Raw genomic sequence first — 19634 nt, forward strand, 5'->3', positions numbered from 1 at the left:
TAAAATACCTGAAGCGGGGATGAGTTGAGTGGTCACCTCAGAAAAGAGAAACTGAATTTGCATCACTACTGTAGATTGAAACACACTTTTCTGCATGCTTACAGTAGATCAATTGCTCTTCTCCTCTTGCACCTTTCTCACATCATATGGGTATCTCAATAACCATTGAGGAGGGAGAAGGTAGAAAAGAGCTTTCATTCCATTCCCTCCTCTTCTTCCTTGTTCTCTCTCCCCACTGAATGTCTGCAAGACCATGAGGTTACAGCTTTGCAGAACCAGCTTTTGAAATGTCCTGAAATGATAACCATTTCCTACCCAGCCCTACCCCTCCTGGGGGGGCTTGAGCTGCCACAGGGGATTTGCAGGATGTGGGTACCTCTGTGTATCCAAACGCCTGCTTCTCACAAAGAAACATTTCTGTTCCTCTGACGCTGTTTTTGTGTCACAGTGATCATTTTTCATTTTTAAAGACCGACATTCCCTTCAACTATCAACTTGCCACTCCTTTCGTGTGATGTATTGGGGACCCTTTGGGGACTTCTGTGAATACCAGAGATTGCCTTCAAAGAAACTGTGTTTTTCCTGTTTTACCTGCTGGCTCTCATCACTTGTTCTTCAACCTAAAAAAATCCCTAACCCCATGGGAAGGAAACCAGACAGTGTTACGCCACCAGGATAAGATGCTAACTGTACCTTACACTGCCAAGCCTGCAAAGCATGAATTCAATCCCAATTTAAAGTTGTTTTTAAACACTTAGGCTGCCTGCACAGCTCACAGAAAATCTCGTTTGTCTGGTTTACATGTCTCTTGGTATTTGTTCCACTTCATCCTGCAGTGTCCTCTTGTCTGTCTGCTCTTGGCAAGAGAAGCTGCCACTTCATAAGCATTAGAGATGGGCTTCTCACACTGTAGACTTACAAATAATAATAGAAACCAATAATGTTCATACTGTAAAAGCAAGTTAAGAAACAGCTGTATCTGGAAGAAGTATTCATATTTTATGAGAATCTCTGTGCAGCCAGCGAGGCACACACATAGCTGTGCTGAACAGGTGAACAAATAGAAATTTAGGCTACAAATACCATTTCCTAAACAGGAGTAGGGGCCTGCTTGCTTTTCCAGAATCGTTCTGGTTTTGAACATGGAGAGAGGTGAGGAGCTCAGAAGGGTGCATGCGGGAATGCAGGTGTGTCTTCAGGTTGCATATCAGGGACATGAAGAGTGTCCCCAGGGCAGCAGGCACAGCCCTGAGCTGCTGGAGTTCAAGAAACATTCGGACAGCTTTCTCAGATACATGGTCTGATTTTTGGGTGGTCCTCTGTGGAGCCAGGAGTTGAACTCAGTGATCCTTACGGGCTGCTTCCGACTCAGGATATTCTGTGATTATGTTCTTTTCAGTGAATCTTAACAGTTATTTTCCTTATAAACATGGTGTTACACACGATCAAAAGATGTTAAAATGTGTCATATTAATGACCTGCTTCATATTCAAGTTTCGTTCTGGCATTCCGTTCTCAGCCACTAATTTGAGTAACATTTTATTCACACTTGTTAACCGTCAGGAGACTCTAACTCAGTAGAAGTGGATATTCATTGATTTCCCTTTGATAATGAATTGATACAACACTAAAAACCATTGTCAGCCTTCCTGTACCTGTTGCAGTACCTGAAAAGAGTGTGTCATGTAGGCCAGACACTTCATATCTGACAAGGATTCCTTGGGGGAATTCTTGTGTTTGATTTCAGTGGAATAAATGAGCCCCGAAAAGAGCCAGTAAAAGTATGAGACCACGAGAGCATGCTAATGTATCTGCCTAATTGTTTCCAAAACCTCTCCAGAATGCTGCCTATAGTCCAGGACTCTCCTCCAGTTAGCAGCTGAAGCCTTCAAAGACTCAGGAGTGTTACCACAGGGGAAAACATAGTTGGGGAGTAAACAGCATAGCCAACACTCCTAAATCTGATTGATTGACCAGCTTGTCTCCTTCTCTCTGTCGACCTAAACCATGTCAAACTGCATTAGATCTTCACAATAAGAGCAGCCATCACCTATCACGTGAACAGGCTGCCCAGAGAACTTTTTGGGTGCCCCATCCCTAGAGGTACTCAAGGCCAGATTGGATGGGGCCCTGGGCAGCCTGAGCTGGTGGGGTGCAGCTCTGCCCATGACAGGGGGTTGGAACTGGATGGTCTTTGAGGTTCCCTCCAACCTAATCCATTCTATGATTTTATGAATGGAAAGCAAACAGCAGCTGAGTATGCATCTTTGGAGGAAACTGGAAAGATTTTGATCCCTAAAGTCTGTTGAGGGGCCTGTTGTGTTGTTTTTGTTTTAACTCTCCTGGAAATCTTGATGGTTGGAACACACCCAGTTTGTTTTTAGAGTTGTCTGGGGAGTTGTCTGGATGTCAATGAAATTTGTAATGGCAATGGCACAGAGGAACCCAACAAAAACAGTGTTAAAGGAGGGATACTCAAGCATGAAGAATCATTTTGAATGACTTGTTTCTGCATCATCCAACCAGACCTGTTAGACGTGGGGAAGCTTCAAATTCGGGCTTTTCCTTTAGACTGCAAAATGTAAAATCTGTGTCTATGGATGTGCATGCATGTGTATGCACCCTGGGGACTGAAGCAGAAAGCCTCATGTGTGACTTACTGTGGGGAACCTGCTTCAGCTGGGAGTTGGTATAGATGATCTCCAGAGGTCCCTTCCAACCTCTACAATTCCGTGATTGTGTTGTTTGGTCCAAATGTTAGCTGAAATGGACACAGGGAGTGATCCATATGATTCAACTCCTTGCAGCTCTGCTGTGGGGATGCTCTGCTGGGTGCTGGAACAAGATGGGAGCACAACATACGATCCGTGCTCATGTCTGAAGCAAGATATAAGGAGGCTGACTTTGCAGTGTAGGTCATTGAGCAGTGGCAACTTTCAAAGGCTGCGAGGTGATGATCTGAGCCCCATTTCAGAGTGTGGATTCAGTCCTGTGAGGGTGGGAGACCACCATGCTGGAGCTTGACCTTATTGGGAATCTCAGTGCACTCAGTATCTCCAAACTGAGTGATAGGTACTCAGCAGTACTCTCGTAGCACATGTTCCTTGGTGCTGCCATCAAGGCTTCTCATGTGCAGCAGCCCTTCTTTAGTGACATTGCTAATTGGAGGGGAAGAACAGCATGAGGCTATAACACAATGTAAATGTCAGAATTTGGACATGGTGGACTTATTTCTGCACAGGGAAGAAGGTACTGGAGGGGCATCTGGAGGGACTTTGCATCTTACAGCCCCAAGTTGTGATCTGAAGTAATTCTAGGACAAAGCCATGTCTTAGTTAATCATGTAAGACAGTTCTGAGAGTGGGGGTAGGGGATAGCCTGCTGCTCCTCGTATTGATCAGGAATTAATATCTAACCTTTAAAAATGCAGTGTAGAAGCTGAGTGAGATTGTGAAACCCTACTTTGTGCTGTCTGCGATCGGTTACCTCCAGGGACCCGCAGAGCTCAGGCTGCTGATTACAGATGCATTTGGAAAAACCTGAATTTTCAATTTTTCACATGAATCTCATAAAGTGAAACTGAGTCCTGCTGGGATTTATGAAAACTGGTTTGCTCTCCACTGCATGCAATACATCTCCTTTGCTAAGTTGGGAGAGCTCCGACAGGAGAGGCACTACAAGAATTATTCCACCCTCAGCAAGTTAATTGCTGCATCGTCAAGTAGTACAGTATCCATCCTGTCCCTTCTGCTTTCTCTCTCTTCTCCCCCCTGTTCCTCTCCAAGAGCTGACGTGTGATGTCTTTTATTTTTTTCTCCTTCTTGCCATCTGTTTCGTGTTTGTGACTTGGGGAGGGTGGGTGTGTGGTAGTGGAGCTTGTGATGGAGTTTGCTGGTGGAGGCATTTCTTTCACTCAGTTAATTAGATTTGTGTTTTCCTTACTCCCAGTTCTAAGGGCCATGCAAATAAGACTAAATTATGCATTAGCTATATACCCCAGTGTTTTAAATGCTCCTGTTGTTGGGGGACACCGACTCTATCCCATATTCCTCCCTTTCATAGAATTCAATTATATTTAAACTATTAACAGGGAAAGTCTAAAAATTCTATTAAAATGTCAGTTTAATAAATCTTCCAAGGTTTAATCTTTCATTTCTGGACCGGGGGAAGGGGAGGATGAATTATGACAATTTTAAGTTTTCCCAGAGCAGCCCCTGCATGTTAAATTGTCTGTAACTCTCAGCATTACAGAACTTGTCTCTATTTGTAAAACAATTTCAAGCAATGGGAGGGTGCCCAGGTTTTGTTGTGAAACATGTGGTGGCTGGGGGAATTTGGACCCAGGCTTTTGGTTTAAGCCATTACAGAGAAACAAGAGAAACAGAGCAATTCATGTCCACTCTGGAGACCATCTCCCATCCCTCTGCTGGCTCTCCAAGATAAGGATATCTGGTTCTACACCTGTGATTGGCACTCAGCATTCATACTACACAGATCATTGTCATCTTTCATTCTCTCTTCCTCCATATGCACCTGTGGAGTACCAAAGCACGTGGGACCCCATTGGGCTGAAAGCCGTGGGAACAGCTTATGTAAGGAATGCTCCGGTTGGATAACAGGGAAAGGCTCTGTGCCAGAAGGCATTGGGCTAACCAGGGCACCACCCTGAGCCATGGGAACCCAAGGAAGGTTTGGACAACCCTCTTAGGCATATGGTCTGATTTTTGGGTGGTCCTGCATGGGTTGGACTCACTGATCGCTATGGGTTCCTTCTAACTCAATCACAGAGTCATCGTACAATGGCCTGGGTTGAAAAGGACCACAATGCTCATCCAGTTTCACCCCCCCTGCTATGTGCAGAGTTGCCAACCAGCAGACCAGGCTGCCCAGAGCCACATCCAGCCCTTGAATGCCTCCAGGGATGGGGCATCCACAACCTCCTTGGGCAACCTGTTCCAGTGCCTGTTCCAGTCACCACCCTCTGTGTGAAAACTTCCTCCTAATAGCTAACCTAAACCTCCCCTGTGTCAGTTTAATACCATTCCCCCTTGTCTTATCACTATCCACCCTCATAAACAGCTGTTCCCCTTCCTCTTTATATGCTCCCTTCAAGGTTAACTTGGGTTATTCTATGACTCTTTCCTTTCCACCTCTCTGTGTGCTGTACTTCAGCCCTGACTGAATGCCAAAACCGTGTCTCCTCTGTTTTCTTCAGCTCACCCTTGATTTGAAGCTGTTCCAGTGTCTAGCCTACAGGAAGCTTTCTACTATCTCCTCTCAGCATTCCTGTGCTTGAAATCAGGACTCATTTATGACCATATAAAGAGATGGCAATGTTTCAGCCCAAACAAAGAAAATCTAGCTCTTGGTCTTGCATCTCTACATCTGTAGCACAGAGGATGCAAGCAAGGTGGGTGTTTGGAGACCCAAGACATGAACAGAACATCCAGGATTGCCCTGTGATGAGGCTGCTCCCTCCAGTTAAAGATTCAAAAGCAGAACAGCAACTTGTGTGGGGTAGGAAGAGGCCTGTCATCTAGTCCAACACCCCTGCTACGAAAATGGACACTTATAGCTCCATCAGGTGCTCAGAGCCTCATCCAACCTGACCTGGAGTGCCTCCAGGGACAGGGCACCCACCCCCTCTCTGGGCAACCTGTGCCAGTGTCTCGCCATCCTCCTTACATGTCCTCCTTATATCCAGTCTAAATCTCCCTTCTTTTAGTTTGAAATCATTTCCCTGTGTCCTATCACAACAGACCACCTTGCATGAGAGTGTGAGAGGCAGGTCCGGCCTATGAAAACAGGTTGTGATTTCTGTTGGCTGTGCAGGCATTGCTCATGCGCTGGGGGCAGATCCAGGAGTGGGAGCTAACCCACTGAATGTGGGCTCTTCCAAGAATGCGCACTGAGAAGCAAAATATGTCCATCTGTGGCATGGACAGAGGCTGGAGTCAATGCATTTGAGGATATTACATAGGTTTCCCCAACAACTGGGGAGCAACTCTTGGTGGGGAGCCTTGCATTGCTCCCTAAAATGGAAGCGCCTGGCACAGCACACAGAAAGTCCAACTCCTCATCGTGATTCCTTCTTGCAACCACATTTTCAACTTCTCTCTGATGTTTAAGCCCAGGAGAGTGGAATTGCCGCATCCCAGCCCCGGGAATAGAGAAAGTCAGTGACCAGCAAGAAGGGTCTAAAAGTTCTCGGTACCTTCTGGAGAGAAAGAGGAGAAAAACAATTTGATCCAATGGCTTGGTCAGCCTGATTGCAGAGATTAGCTGATGTCAGGCTGTAGGGAAAGCGTGTGGGGTGTAGTGCTTTGTTTGGGTGAATAAACCATGCATGTTCATGGAATATTAATTAATAATAAATGAACACGCATGAATTATTCATGCTCACAAAAGCAAATTTGCCCTGAAGGCATAACACAAGACAGGTTTTAAGATTTTTTTTTTTCCTTTTTTTCAAACTGGGGGACGGATTTGTATAGAGCATAACCGATTGGTGGTAATTTGCATCCAAACACAGTGTGACTGTCACAGCCCCTGCTCAGCCACTGTATCTCAGCACACTGCACAGGCGCTCCCACTCCCACTAATGCTATTTTAGTCATTCATTTGTCTTCCAAGTTGCATAGAGGGACCTACTTGCTCTGAATCCCATTTGACTCCAGCAGGCCAAAAGCGCTCCCCTGGGGTAATGCTGCTGCTGTTGCAACAGGGATGGATTTGTCCCCTCACGTTCGTTCTGCTGACAGATTTGTTCCACCAGCGTGTAGTGCAGATGTCTCATACATGATGCAGGATGTCAGGTAAGATTTGAAGCAGCGAGCAGACACAGGAAATGCTGCTTCTGTGTTTTAACTCGAAATTATGCTAAAGATGCCATAAGAACCTTTTGCTGTGCCAGTGTTTGTTCTTCTTGTCAAAAAAACAAAACCTGTAAAATGAATTTCGATAAAATAATGTCTTTGTGTCTTGATGAAGAGCCACCATGCCATTGGAGGCTGCCCATGACTTAAGGGATATCTTGACTCCACTTTGAGCTTGTGCTCACCGACCAGAAATGGCTTTCTGCCCATAAGGAGCTGCATGTGGGACAAGTGTCACCCTGGGGCTGTCGTGTTGTTTGCTGGACTCTGTAATTGCTGACTTGCAGGAACCAGTGGTGTAATGGGCTGAAGCAATGCACAGAAATATGAGCGAGCATCTTGTCAAGTTCCTGGTTCTGCTTCTGCTATTTGAAGTGAAATGCAAAGATGTTCAGGTCATCAAAGATTCTTGGGCTGCCATCATAGAATCATAGAACGGCTTGGGCTGGGAGGGACCTCAAGGATCATCAGGTTCCAACACCCCTGCCACAGGCAGAGCCACCAACCTCCAGATCTGGTATTACACCAGGCTGCCCACCATCCAACCTGCCTTGAGCACCTGCAGGGATGGGGCACCCACAGCTTCTCTAAGCTGCATTGCAAGTGCCTCACCACCTTCTCACTGAAAAATGTCCCCTGACATCTCACCTATCTCCCCTCTTTTAGTTTAAAACCATTCTTCCTTGTCCTGTCACTGTCTACCTGTGTAAGATGTTGATTTTCTTCCTGCCTATTAGCTCCCTTTATATATTGGAAGGCCACAATGAGCTCTCCCCTTTATCATCCAGGCTTATGCTGAGATATGTCCCCCATCTATCCACATCACCATATTAGTGCCTATCCAGATACTCGTACTATGCCTTTCCTTAAAGATGTGGGCAAAATGTGGAAGCTGGACCTTGCTTCCTGCATGGTGGGTGCACTGCAGCTCTCTCTGGGTGATAAAACCTGTCCCTAATATTCTTCCCAGCTGTCTGGGTGGTGCATGTTTGTGACCCCGTGGCTGAAGTCCTTATTTTGGGTGATCTGCTGGGGAAAGGGCTGCTGACAGCTCCAAAATTGGGTCAGGACCTGTGGAAGAGGAGAATGGTTTGAAGATTTGCTGGGTGCCTCCGGGGGGCTGGCAGGGCAGGAGAAATACGGTGTTTGTCAGCCTCCTGGACATCATTTCATGGGAAAACTTAAAGGAATGTTAAAAATAGAGGTGAGATCCCCAGACACAGCTCAGGTCTGCTATGAATCTGGCCTCAAACCATTAAAATGATCTTAAACTCCTTTTTATTTCTTTTCCTATTTTTCCCCCCAGAAGCCTGCACTGACTTCCTCAGCTAATAAAGATTGGGGCCATAAACTCTGCTGTGTTGTCCCAGCAAGGCCGTTCCTTTTGCTAAGCTTCTTCCTCCTGCCTTCAAGTTCCTGTTACTACAGTTTTAGTTTCTACATTTGCAGCAATCCTTCGTTGCTGAGCTGCTGCAGTTTGATCCCTGCTTTTTATCCTGATTCCATAACAAACATGTTGTAAAGCCTCTGCTGCTGGTCTGCAGACGGTTTTTCCAGGAAAAGTGTTTCATGTATTACAACTTAAAACACGGGTGGATTTATTAGGATTTAATGTATTGGGAGCTAAGCCTTTGGTCTCCCTTTTCATATGGTGGTGGAGGTAGACAGATGGGAGCGATTTGAGTAATTTATATGTTAAGAAGTAATAATCTTTGCAGCCATTTTATCTGCCCAAATGCTTTTACCTTTGATCTTTCTGTTTTCGAGAAACACCTTGTGTTTTTTTTCCATACTTCTTCGCCTGCCAAAGACAAACATCTCTGAAGACTCCTTTGAGCGCTTCCCTCAGCTGAGGAGAAGTGATGTCTGTTTGTCACCGCCCCGTCCAAATGCCTCCACACTTAGCTGCAAAGCTTCTTGGTATTTAAGGGCAGAACAGCCAAGGGAAAAATGCTCTCCAGAGCTTGAAAAGTGCATTGTCCTCTCGCAATGGAAATCTGTAGCCCTAGGTCTCGTGGTATTTAGAAGTCAGTAGATCTACTAATTAACGTTGCTCACTCAATTAAAAAGCCCTTGATCTGAGCCCACCAATGGATTTTTGGTATCTGTAAAAATCTTTGCCTTGTGTCTGAAGATTTAGCGATTTCTTTACTTTCAGACCAAGGCTCAGTGGGAGGAGACACGGGTCAACAAAATGAGCTTTGGTGCTCCACTGGTCTGGCTGCAGAGGCTGTCCTGGGCTGCAGCTGGGAAGGGGCTTAACTGCAATAATTTACTAGGCTAGGTAATTACTGGATTAAGGGTGAGTGTTGTAGTACTGGGGGATGGCACTGACTGAAGATAAGGTTCTGTTAGAAGAAGGCAGTAGGGCCAGAGGAAGAGTGGCAAAGTCATTCATGATGCCTCTTTTTGAAAGGTCCCACAGCTTGGGGAATGAGGCAGATGCCAGCTAAGTTTTACTTTATTCTATTTGGGCTATATCCAAGGAAGCTAGGAAGAGAAATATTTTTATTTCACCAGGGTAAAGACTTATCAGTACTACACTGCCTCTCTTTCACCTCTTGCTATATATACGTGCTTGCAAGAAGGCTCTTCACAGCCCACTTTGTTTGTGTGTTAATTGTTTTCTCTGTCTGGCACTTTTCATCTGTTGAGTCTGTTATTGTTGTTTTCCAGTGGTAAATTCAAGCTGAGCATCACATGAACTGGTCTTGTTTTTTATGGGAAATTCAAATAAAGTTTTCTCCATAAGAAAAATCCCTGAAGTGACAGCCTAGATAAAGACATTTTATCCTAAGAACATAAGCACAGCATGATGTGCAGATCTCTTGATTTGACAGAAGCCCAGCTCTCTGTAGCATTAAGGCTTATTTCAGGGACTTCCTTAAGAAATTTAGACCCATATATGCCCTCCATTTAGAAATCTCTTTTTCTCTTGCAAGGTTCACTATCTTGCTGAAGTCATGAGCCATAATAAAATCTCTGATCATGCTCCTTTTTTTTAGAAATGCTTCCATCATCATTTGTCTTATTGTACCACATTCCTTCATACTTTGCAGCATGGACATCCCTTATTAGCCTTGTGTGGGTAAAGTCTCTTAGTTTTGGGTGCTGTGGATGACAGTGATAGTAAAGTGTGGGTGATTGGTAGGCCTGTGAAGTGTGCAACCCCTAAATCCTGTTTTAATTCAGAGGATTGCCAAGAGAAACAGTGGATGGGGCACATCACTGGAGGTGTTAGAAACATTTCTTCTCAGAAAGATGCACTGACACAGCTGCCCAGGGAGGTGGTGGAATCACCGTCCATGGAGGTGTTCACAAGCTATGGAGATGTGGCACTGAGGAACACAGTTTAGTGGGCATGGTGAGGATTGGTTGACAGTTGGACTTGGGGATCTTAGTGGACTTTTCCGCCCTTCATGATTCTGTGGTTCTTTGATTCACATGCTGGGTGCATGCAGGCTGATGCAAGCGCATTGCAACCACACAAACCCACCATGCAGACACAGCAACTGTATGCATGAAGGTATGCAATGCCAATGCTTCCCATGCACCTCTACACCCTTCAGAACTCACGGCGATGAAATTATTCCCATGGTGTTTATCATAGAATCATGGAATCATTAAGATTGGGAAACACCACTAAGATCATCAAGTCCAACCACCAACTCATCACCCTCATACCCTCTAAACCCCTGTGCCCATCATTTCTTCTGAAGTCTTTGCCCATAGCAAGGAGTTTGGAGCTAGATGATCTTTGAGGTTCTTTACAAATCAAGCATTCTGTGATTCTATGATTTACCAAGCAGTGTCATTGCAGAGCTTATCTGCCATGTACATGGAACTGCCCAACATTGAGGTGGGAAGGAGATAGAGGTGAAATCCAGCAGGAGCAGAGTGGCTGGAAGGAAAGGCAAAGCTCTGAAATCTCAGTTCTAAAACCGAAGTGAAAGGGTAGGCGAGGTGTGAGCAGCCCATGCCTCCACAACACGTCTCCCACCTGGTTTCCCCCTCAGTGGCTGAGCTCTGAAAACCTCTTGGGAAAACCATCAGCCCTGGGAGGCTGCGTGGGTTTAAAGTCGAGAAATGCAGTTCAGAGATGATTCTCTTTTGCTTGCCATGCGGTTGTCTTTTTTTTTCTGTGCCTCTCGATTGGAGCGGATGTGACTCGTCTCATCAAATTGGCATCCGCAGAGTAGATGCTGATTGCAGCAGCAGTCACCCAGGGCTCCCGAACGGACTGCAGGGATTGAGCCAAGGCAGCTGAAGGAGTCCAGGGCATGATTCATCTCTGCTTCCACTCCACGTCTAAAATAGGTCTGGAAAGTTCAGCTCAGAAAGTGCCGATTTTTCTCTGCTGGCTGTGAAAGATGCTGACGGTGGTCAGCTCGGCTGTAGTCCCCGTTGTGGACATCCATGTCATCAGGTGGATCCTATCCAAATGGTTCCTGGATGGGTTTTTGAGCAGTGCTCAGCACATGGGGCATGTCTTTGGTTGCTGCAGATGTTCCTTTAGTATAAATAATACCAACATGCTCGAGGACACATATTCTCTCATTATTCTACCTCCATGTACATACTCTTACGTCTACCACAGGTTGATACATATTTGCTAATATAAGAAGACTAAGGGTAGGGGGGCCGGGTGGGTGAGCGTGCAGTGCTTGATATGAATAGGGTGAGATAGGCTGATATCATCAGACAACAGCATTTCTGCATCCTGATTGATTGAGGTGCTCTGTTTCCACATTAACTTGCAATAAAGTGCTCTCTCATGCCGATACGCATTCATCATGTGCAATTGTGGAGACTGTTTATAACTTAATTTACTCCGAGGTAATGATGATTATATCTAAATATTTATGGAGAGGTCAGTGCAAGTAAATTTCTCAGTAATTCTGTTTTGCTTTTCTTTTCTTTCTCTTTTCTTCAGCCAGCCAAATTATCTCAATGCTCCCTACAGACCTTCTGCTAATTCCTTTGTTTGCAGTGACAGTTAGTGGAGAAAGAAGGCTGATTAACTGCAGGCTGCCTCTGTGCCGAGCCAGCCAAGAGTCTAACCAGAGGTGTATGGCTCGTCTCTCCCTTTTAATTTTGAACTGCAGGAAAGTCATGGGCCAGAGCTGTCTATTAGAATATATCTAAATCATGCATGTGTTTGTGTGTGCTAGCAGCACAAGCTTCGCACCAGTGCTTTCACAATTGATGCTCTCTGCAGTTGTGAAAGCGGGCAGCACTACGATGGGAGCACTGGTTGTTCTTCCTCTGCCGGTGATTTTTTCAGTTCAGACCATAACTGATCATCTTTGAGGTGGATTATATACACCTTAGAGTGCCAGTTAATTTTGGAGTGTGGGCATTTCCCCATTTCTTCTATTTGCTCTTTGTGCTTTTTATCTCATAAGACACACAGCACCACGGAGGTTCCATCGCTTCTGATGGGATTTAGCCCTGTGGAGCTGTGGTCTGTAGGCATCTCACAGCCTCTCTGCTGATATGAGGGCTAGATGAGCTGGAATTCATCTCCCAGGAATTCCTGGAGGCAACATGGAAAATGGACCACTGTGTTATCTCAGAGAGAATAGGAATTCCACAATATTGATATGAAAGAGCTGAGAGGATGTTTCATTTTGATATCTTACAAGAAACATCTGTTGAGCACCATGCTTCTTGGCTCTCCTTACCCCAAACACAGAGTTCCAATACATCACCACCTTCTTTTCCTTCTCCTCTGTTGGCCATGTTCATTTTCTTTGTGTAGCTCTGAGTGCTGTACTTGGTGCAGAACTGGTTGCTATTCGTATGCTCCCACCCATCAGTGCTCCATGTGACTTTTAAGACCTCCCCTCACCCTACCTTAACTGCTGCTTGACTTTGCCTTTGACTTGTTGGTATCCTTCATACACGCTCCACATTTTCTTCTGCTTTTCCCTTTTCTCAGTTGTATTTTCCCTGGAGGAGCAGTAGAAGCCCAGCCACCATGCATTCCCTGTGCTACACCATGCCAGAGGGATACAAAAACTCAGTGACCGGAGCCAAATGATTGTTCCATGTATCTGTGCATCAGTGATTTGGGGTGAGTATGCATTTTCTGGTGCTCCTCAAAACATTGGATTGTCCAGCTTCAGCTGCCTGGGTTCAGGTGGAAAATGGACCGGTGCCATCCTGCAGCTCAGCCTTCATGGTGCTGAGGAAGGCAATTGTGTAAATCCACTGTAAGCCTGAATCAAACGCTGCAAGAGGGAAGAGATATTGAAGTATATTGAACCACAGAGGAAAAAAGTCTAAGTGCAATCTGCTCCATTAAAAATTTCATAGGCTGTTACTTTTACAATGCAATTAGCTTTGCAATTTCGATGCTATTGGAAGACCAGCACAGTGGATAATCAGGAGCAGAAATGCCTGTGAAGGCACATTTGCAGAAAACCTTCAGGTTTTAGCTATCTTTCACATGGTATGTTCCTGACTGCACTCACGTGTTGATGACTGTTGTTCAGGTTGGACATTAAGGAAAATTTATTCTCCATAAGAGTGGTGATGCAGTGGCACAGCTGCCCAGGTGGTCACCGTCCCCTAGAGATGCTCCAGAACTGTGGAGATGTGGCACTGAGGGATGTGGTCAGTGGGCATGGTGGGGTGGGTTGATGATTGGACTTGGTGATCTGAGTAGGCTTTTCCATCCTTAATGTTTCTGTGATGCTGTTGTTCTTTCCTCCTTCACTCGTGTCCATTTCTGCATTTTTAGCAAGCAATCTCTGGCCCCATGCAGCTGCTCAGGGTCTGCCAGCAGCGGGGGCTTTGTCAGCAGTTTCCCACATCTGATGCTATAACTTTGGAGGAGTTAATGCTGACATGTAAAGCAGTGAGAGGGCTTTTCATGTGAATTCTGATGAAAAGGATCCCAAGAGCCACATAAACATCTTTCCATGGCTGAATGCTTCATACACAGTTTATGTTTTGTTTTTAACAGAAAGAGCAAAGTGATTTTTTAAATTTATTTTGCTTACTGCAAGACTTAGGGAAAAGTTCCCATTTCTTTGAGGAAGGGCCTGACTCTGGTCCTTGTTGACTGCAGCATGCATTGGCTGCCACACATCACAACTACATTGAGGTGCTCCTGGGCAGAGAAATGTTTTGGCTTTATTTTTATCACAACACATTGCATTTCATTGTGAGGACTCTCAGCCCTGCTGAAGCAGCAGAAGGACTTTAGCACCAAATTAGTGAGACTGCTGGGATGCAGACCTCAAACCTAAAAGCAGCATCTCCATGCAGGAATCCTCATGAGCTCTACTGCGACACCACATCTCTGTATGTCCCAGTGCCCAGACCTGGCAAACTTTGGTGGAAATTCATGGTGTGCATGGGGATAACCTTGCCCAACACAAGCTGTGGACAAATAGAATCAAAGAATCATTAAGATTGGAAAGGACCACTAAGATCATCTAGTCCAACCATTAGCCACATGGTGTGGATCAGGGAGCTTGTTCAACTGACAGCAAGTCCCATAAAAGCCTGTGTTCCTTCCCCCACCCTGAACCCCAGCTCTGCAGCATGCAACCACACACGAATCACTGATGAGATCTTATTCCTTCTGGCTGAAAAAGATAAATTTCCTTAAAAGCCCAGACCCTGACATTTCAGAGAACCAGAGCTGAACACAAAGAATGCGTATTGTTTCTAAATAGATGCATGAATAACAAGAAAAAAAAAAAGTCTTATATTTTTTAGCCAATCTCACAATTTCAAAAACTGACTGATGGTTTTTCTCATGCTTCATGGTGACATTGCCAAGCTTCTGTTGTCAGACTGCTGAAAAGCTTGTTCACTTTCATCCAAATACCAAAAAAATGAGCAAAATCAGATCAGTTTCCTTGTCTCCGAAATTTGGACAGAGGTTGCATCTTTTTTTACAATGCTGTGCCTTAGAAGAAGAAACAGGGGCAGGAAACTGAGCTTCAACACCCAGAGGTCTTCTGTTATCCCTCTTCCAGTCTGTCTCCTCACAACCTTTGCCTTATAAAAAAATATAAAATCATAATTCGACGCAATCCATTTCTGAGTGTGAAACAGCATTGTAACATAGGCTACCATAAGGCTTTTGGGGTTCTAACGTGCACAACATAGCAACTGTTCTGGAATGATTCCCACCTGAGAAGAGGTGCCTCCACTCCTGAGGTGGTCTGTTCCTCTCCACACAGATGTAGCTGAGCTCCCTGAGCACAGAGGATCCTGCTAGCAGAGACTTAGGGTAAATCAGGGATTTTGTTGTCGCTATCTCTGCAGGCAGCCTGGTGCTGCTGTGAGCAGGGTGTGCAGTGCATGCACACTGCTGCTGGAAACCATCTCACTAGGCTATCAGGCCAATTGTTGGACAACCAGATTTTCCTGGTGGGAAATCAGTTGCCAACAGGTAGCAGGTGGTATTTTCTTCCCTTTTCTCTAGAGTAAAAGGCTTTGGGAATGGGAAGTGAATACCTTCAGCGTTCCTCTCCTGCAGCTCTTTCTAATGGGCAGCAGTATGGAGTTGGCACCAGCAAAGCCGTTTATTTGGAAAAAGAGAGGAGAAGTGAACTAAGAAAATAGTGTCTCTAATGGTTCAAGACTGGAGGCAGAACATCCACAATTTACAGATACTATGGCCACTGCAAATACAGCCTGGATTGGGCCTCAGAAAATGAGGAGGTTCTGTTTTCTGTTGAAGGCACCAAAGCATCTCCCTTTAATGTCAGCAGGAGCAGTACATACCTAGAGAGCAGCTCATGCAGACAGAGTGCCACTCAGGAGGTGCAGCTCACTCATCAAACTGCAGAGGGCACAGGACATGGTTTGCAGTGGGCTTTGGCTGCTGTGGGCAGCAGTGCACACGTAGGATATGGAGGCATCAGTCTCTGCTGATGATCACCCGCTGCTCTTCCAGGGCTGGCATGAGATGATGGGCCTTGTGGGTGGTGTGAGGGGGAAGAAAATATGCTCAGAGGCTGAGGTCCCTGGGGGATGCTTGATCCTATGCACCCATTTATCCACAGGAGTTTGTGTGCACAAAGGCTTTCTGTCTTCCCTGGAGATTAGCGATACTTGCTGCTTTCCCCAGCATATAATATTGGTTTGACAACTGTAGCTAACTCGTGGTTCCACTTATTTTTCCCATTATCTAGGAGTGCTGTGTGTGAAGGAGCACAGATCGTGTTTATGCCTACAGATCTCAGATGCAGACAAAGGCAAAGCAGAAATGTCCTTCTTCCCAGCCACTCTCAGTGCTCCAAGCTGGAGGCTTCAGAGGAAATGAAGGGCACAGGGGTTTAGAGGGCATGAGGGTGATGAATTGGTGGTTGGACTTGATGATCTTAGTGGTGTTTCCCAATCTTAATGATTCCATGATTCTATGATAAACAGCATGGGAATAATTTCATCGCCGTGAGTTCTGAAGGATGTAGAGGTGCATGGGAAGCATTGGCATTGCATACCTTCATGCATACAGTTGCTGTGTCTGCATGGTGGGTTTGTGTGGTTGCAATGCGCTTGCATCAGCCTGCATGCACCCAGCACGTGAATCAAAGAACCACAGAATCATAAAGGGTGGAAAAGTCCACTAAGATCCCCAAGTCCAACTGTCAACCAATCCTCACCATGCCCACTAAACTGTGTTCCTCAGTGCCACATCTCCATAGCTTGTGAACACGGATGGTGATTCCACCACCTCTCTGGGCAGCTGTGCCAAGGCATCGCCTCTCTTTCTGAGAAGGAATGTCTCCTAATATCTCACCTGAATGGCTATTCCTGCCCACTGACACAAAGCAGATCCAAGATGTGGCTGTGATATGGGCAAGGACAGTGCCCTGGGTGGAGCTTTAGCACGCTTACCATTTTCATTTTTTATTGACACTTTGAATTGCAAAGGGTCTGATTTGTAGGAGGATATGCAGAGATTTCAGAAGGCATTGGTCAGGGAATCTGTGTTCTTCTGTATGTGGCCTCAGATGTAGAATCATAGAGTCATAGAATGTCTTGAGTTGGAAGGGACATCAAAGATCATCTATTTCCAAGCTTCTGCTATGGGTTGGGCTGCCTCCCACCAGCTCAGCCTGCTCAGGGCCCCATCTAACCTGGCTTTGAGCACTTCCAGAGATGGGGCATCCACAGCTCTCTCAGAAGACTGTGTCAGCACCTCACTACTCTAAGTAATGAATTTCCTCCTAATATCTAAAGTAAATCTCCCCTGTTTTAGTATAAAACTGTTCCCCCTTGTCCCGTCACTGTCAGACTGCATAAAAAGTCAGTCCCTCTTAAGTTGATAAGCTCCCTTCCTGTACTGGCAAGCTGCAGTCAGGTCTCCCAACAGCCTTCTCTTCTCCGGGCTGAACAACTCCAGCTCCCTCAGCCTGTCTTCACAGGAGATGTTCTCCATACTGTGGACCCATTCCAAAAGTTCCTCTAAAATTCCACGTGTGCCAGCTGTGGTCCTGACTGTCCATAAACCTTATTTCTCAGGCCACGTGCAGATTTCCAGCAACTGCTGGCTGCCACCAAAGTGCAACGTTCTGGCAGGGCAATGATGGAGGCACAGCTGGGGTTGCAGCATGGGGGGGGAACAGAGCAGCCCCATGTCACGGTGGAGAGCCGTGCTGCTGCACTGGGCTCTTGGGGGGTGGGATGGGTGACTCAAAAAAACCCATCCAACCCCCAACATGGTGCCAGCAGCACTGTGACCATCAGCTGGGCCCCGTCCTTTGTGACCACCCCTCTCTCTCCTTCCTCCCCATCCTTCCCAGCCCCCTTCCTGACGGGGTTAATTTTATTTTTTTCCTCCAGGGGTTTGCAGCGCTGGCTGAAACGCGCAGGCCAGCTGCCTGCCGGTGGCAGCAGGAAAACAGGCAGACAAAGCAGATGGACCCAGCAGGGGTGGAGGAGCGCTGTCTTCAGTGGGCCATAGGCATCACTGAAGAGTAAACAGCTCTCCGAAGGGAGCCGGGAGCTAACCCCAAACCCATCCTCTCCAAAGCACTCAATCACAGCACATTAACAAGAGCGCCTGGACTGCTGGGGGAGAGTAAACAATGAGAGGCCTTGCTGGTGGGAGAGTGGGAAAAGCGCAGCCCATATTTATTGTAAGAGGGTGTAAAAAGTGGCTCGTGGCTCAGCATGCTGTCAGCGAGCCGCGCTCGTTGTCAGTGCTCATCTCCTTGTAGGAAAGCCGCCCTTTGCCTTCGCGGGTTGAGTGGGTGCCTGCGCGCTGCTGGACACGCAGGGATGCTCAGCGAGGCCAGGAGGCAGCAGCAGAAGTGAGAGGCGAAACCTTCCCTCCCGCAGGCGAATGTGCTTCGATGCTTGCCCTAAACCAGGCAGGGGTAGCATCGGGGCTACCGCTCCTTCCAACCACAGCCACTCAAGTGAGCTGCCTGTTTGGATGAGGGAAGCGTGTTGGGGACCCAGCGCTACTGTCCAGAGCAGGAGGGGGTGATCTCCTCCTGTCCACACCAGTGTGACTTCCTTGGTTTGAGAGCGGCTTCTGATTTATGCCCAGGGGCTGGAGCCCGCTCACCGGGCGCTGCTCTTTCATCTGCAACGTCGCAGAGAAATTTGTTTACAGAGCTCTTGGTGCGCTCACAGATTCTTTCTCCCCTTCCCCCTTTCCTCCAAATCAGCTACAGTTTTCCCTCTCCTTTGGCTCCCGCTGCAAAACCAATTGACCTTTCTGGGCTGTGTCTGACACATGAACCGTGCAAAATCCTTTCTTCTCCCCGAGCCCTGTGCTTGCTTGGGAACGTGGCTGCCTGGAGGAGTGCAAACAGGAGCCCTCCAGCAGCCCTTTGCTGCATTTCTGAGGGCTGCTTTGCTTGTAATGCTGCGCATCCTTGAGAGTGGGTGGCTGTGTGTGTTGTGGCTGAGCTCCCCAGTGCTCTTTGCAAACACTGATGATAGGATGAGGAGGAATGGCCTCAAGTTGTGCCTGGGGATGTTCAGATTGGATACTAGGAAAAACTTTGTTCCAAAAGAGTGGTGCTGCAGTGGCACAGGCTGCCCAGGGAGGTGGTGGGGTCACCGTCCCTGGAGGTGTTCCAGAACCATGGAGATGTGGCACTGAGGGATATGATCAGCATTGTGGGATGGGTTGATGGTCGGACTTTTTCACCCTTTATTATTCTATGATTTCTATGATTCTATGCCATTGTTGTGTTCCAGCGCTACTGAATTTCAGCCAGCGTCTGAAAATTTCTGATCCAGTTGTTCCCTGCTCCCAGTGGGATGTATCCACATGGAAATAGCAAAAGGACATTTTTTTTCTCATCAGGAACACTCAGCAGAGCACTTGTAGGGTGCGGAGAGCTGATCTTACCAGCTTTGTGGTAGTAGCTTTGTGATTTAACCTGGAAAAAGAGTTGCCTGTGCTTGGCCCATTGAGCCACGGAAGACATAAGAAGAGCCACCAATTTGTCATAAATATAGAATATAGTTCTTCTTTTTTTTTTAATTAAATCTAGTGGTTGGCCAACCTGCCCATGGGGATTGAAATTAGATGATTTTTTTAAGGACCCCTCCAACCCAAGTCATTCTGTGATTCTCTGATTCTATGACTGATACTTTCTACCTCTCTTGAGGGTAAAGAAGCATGGTGGAAGGGACAAGTGGTCTGGTGGCCTGGCTGAGATAATCTCTGCAGCCATTTCCAAAGGCTTATATCAGTCTGCTGTGAAACCAAAACACTCTTTAACCCTTCCTGAGCACATGTTGAACCTGGGCCTTTGGGCCACTTATTGA

At 46.5% G+C, this 19634-nt stretch overlaps 1 long non-coding RNA gene across 1 annotated transcript in view; it reads left to right on the forward strand.

Annotated features, from left to right (window-relative positions):
* Positions 1-18874, forward strand: part of LOC122189246 — a 31981-nt gene extending 13107 nt beyond the window's left edge. Inside the window, exons 4-5 of the long non-coding RNA XR_006181759.1 lie at positions 12817-12951; positions 17688-18874. This is a non-coding gene — a long non-coding RNA (uncharacterized LOC122189246). The remainder of the gene's footprint in view (positions 1-12816; positions 12952-17687) is intronic.
* Positions 18875-19634: the final 760 nt, after the last annotated feature.

The sequence above is a fragment of the Lagopus leucura genome, unplaced genomic scaffold (genome assembly GCF_019238085.1).
Source record: "Lagopus leucura isolate 7727_CA_CO unplaced genomic scaffold, USGS_WTPT01 Super-Scaffold_100157, whole genome shotgun sequence".
In the NCBI taxonomy this organism is placed as follows: Eukaryota; Metazoa; Chordata; class Aves; order Galliformes; family Phasianidae; genus Lagopus; species Lagopus leucura.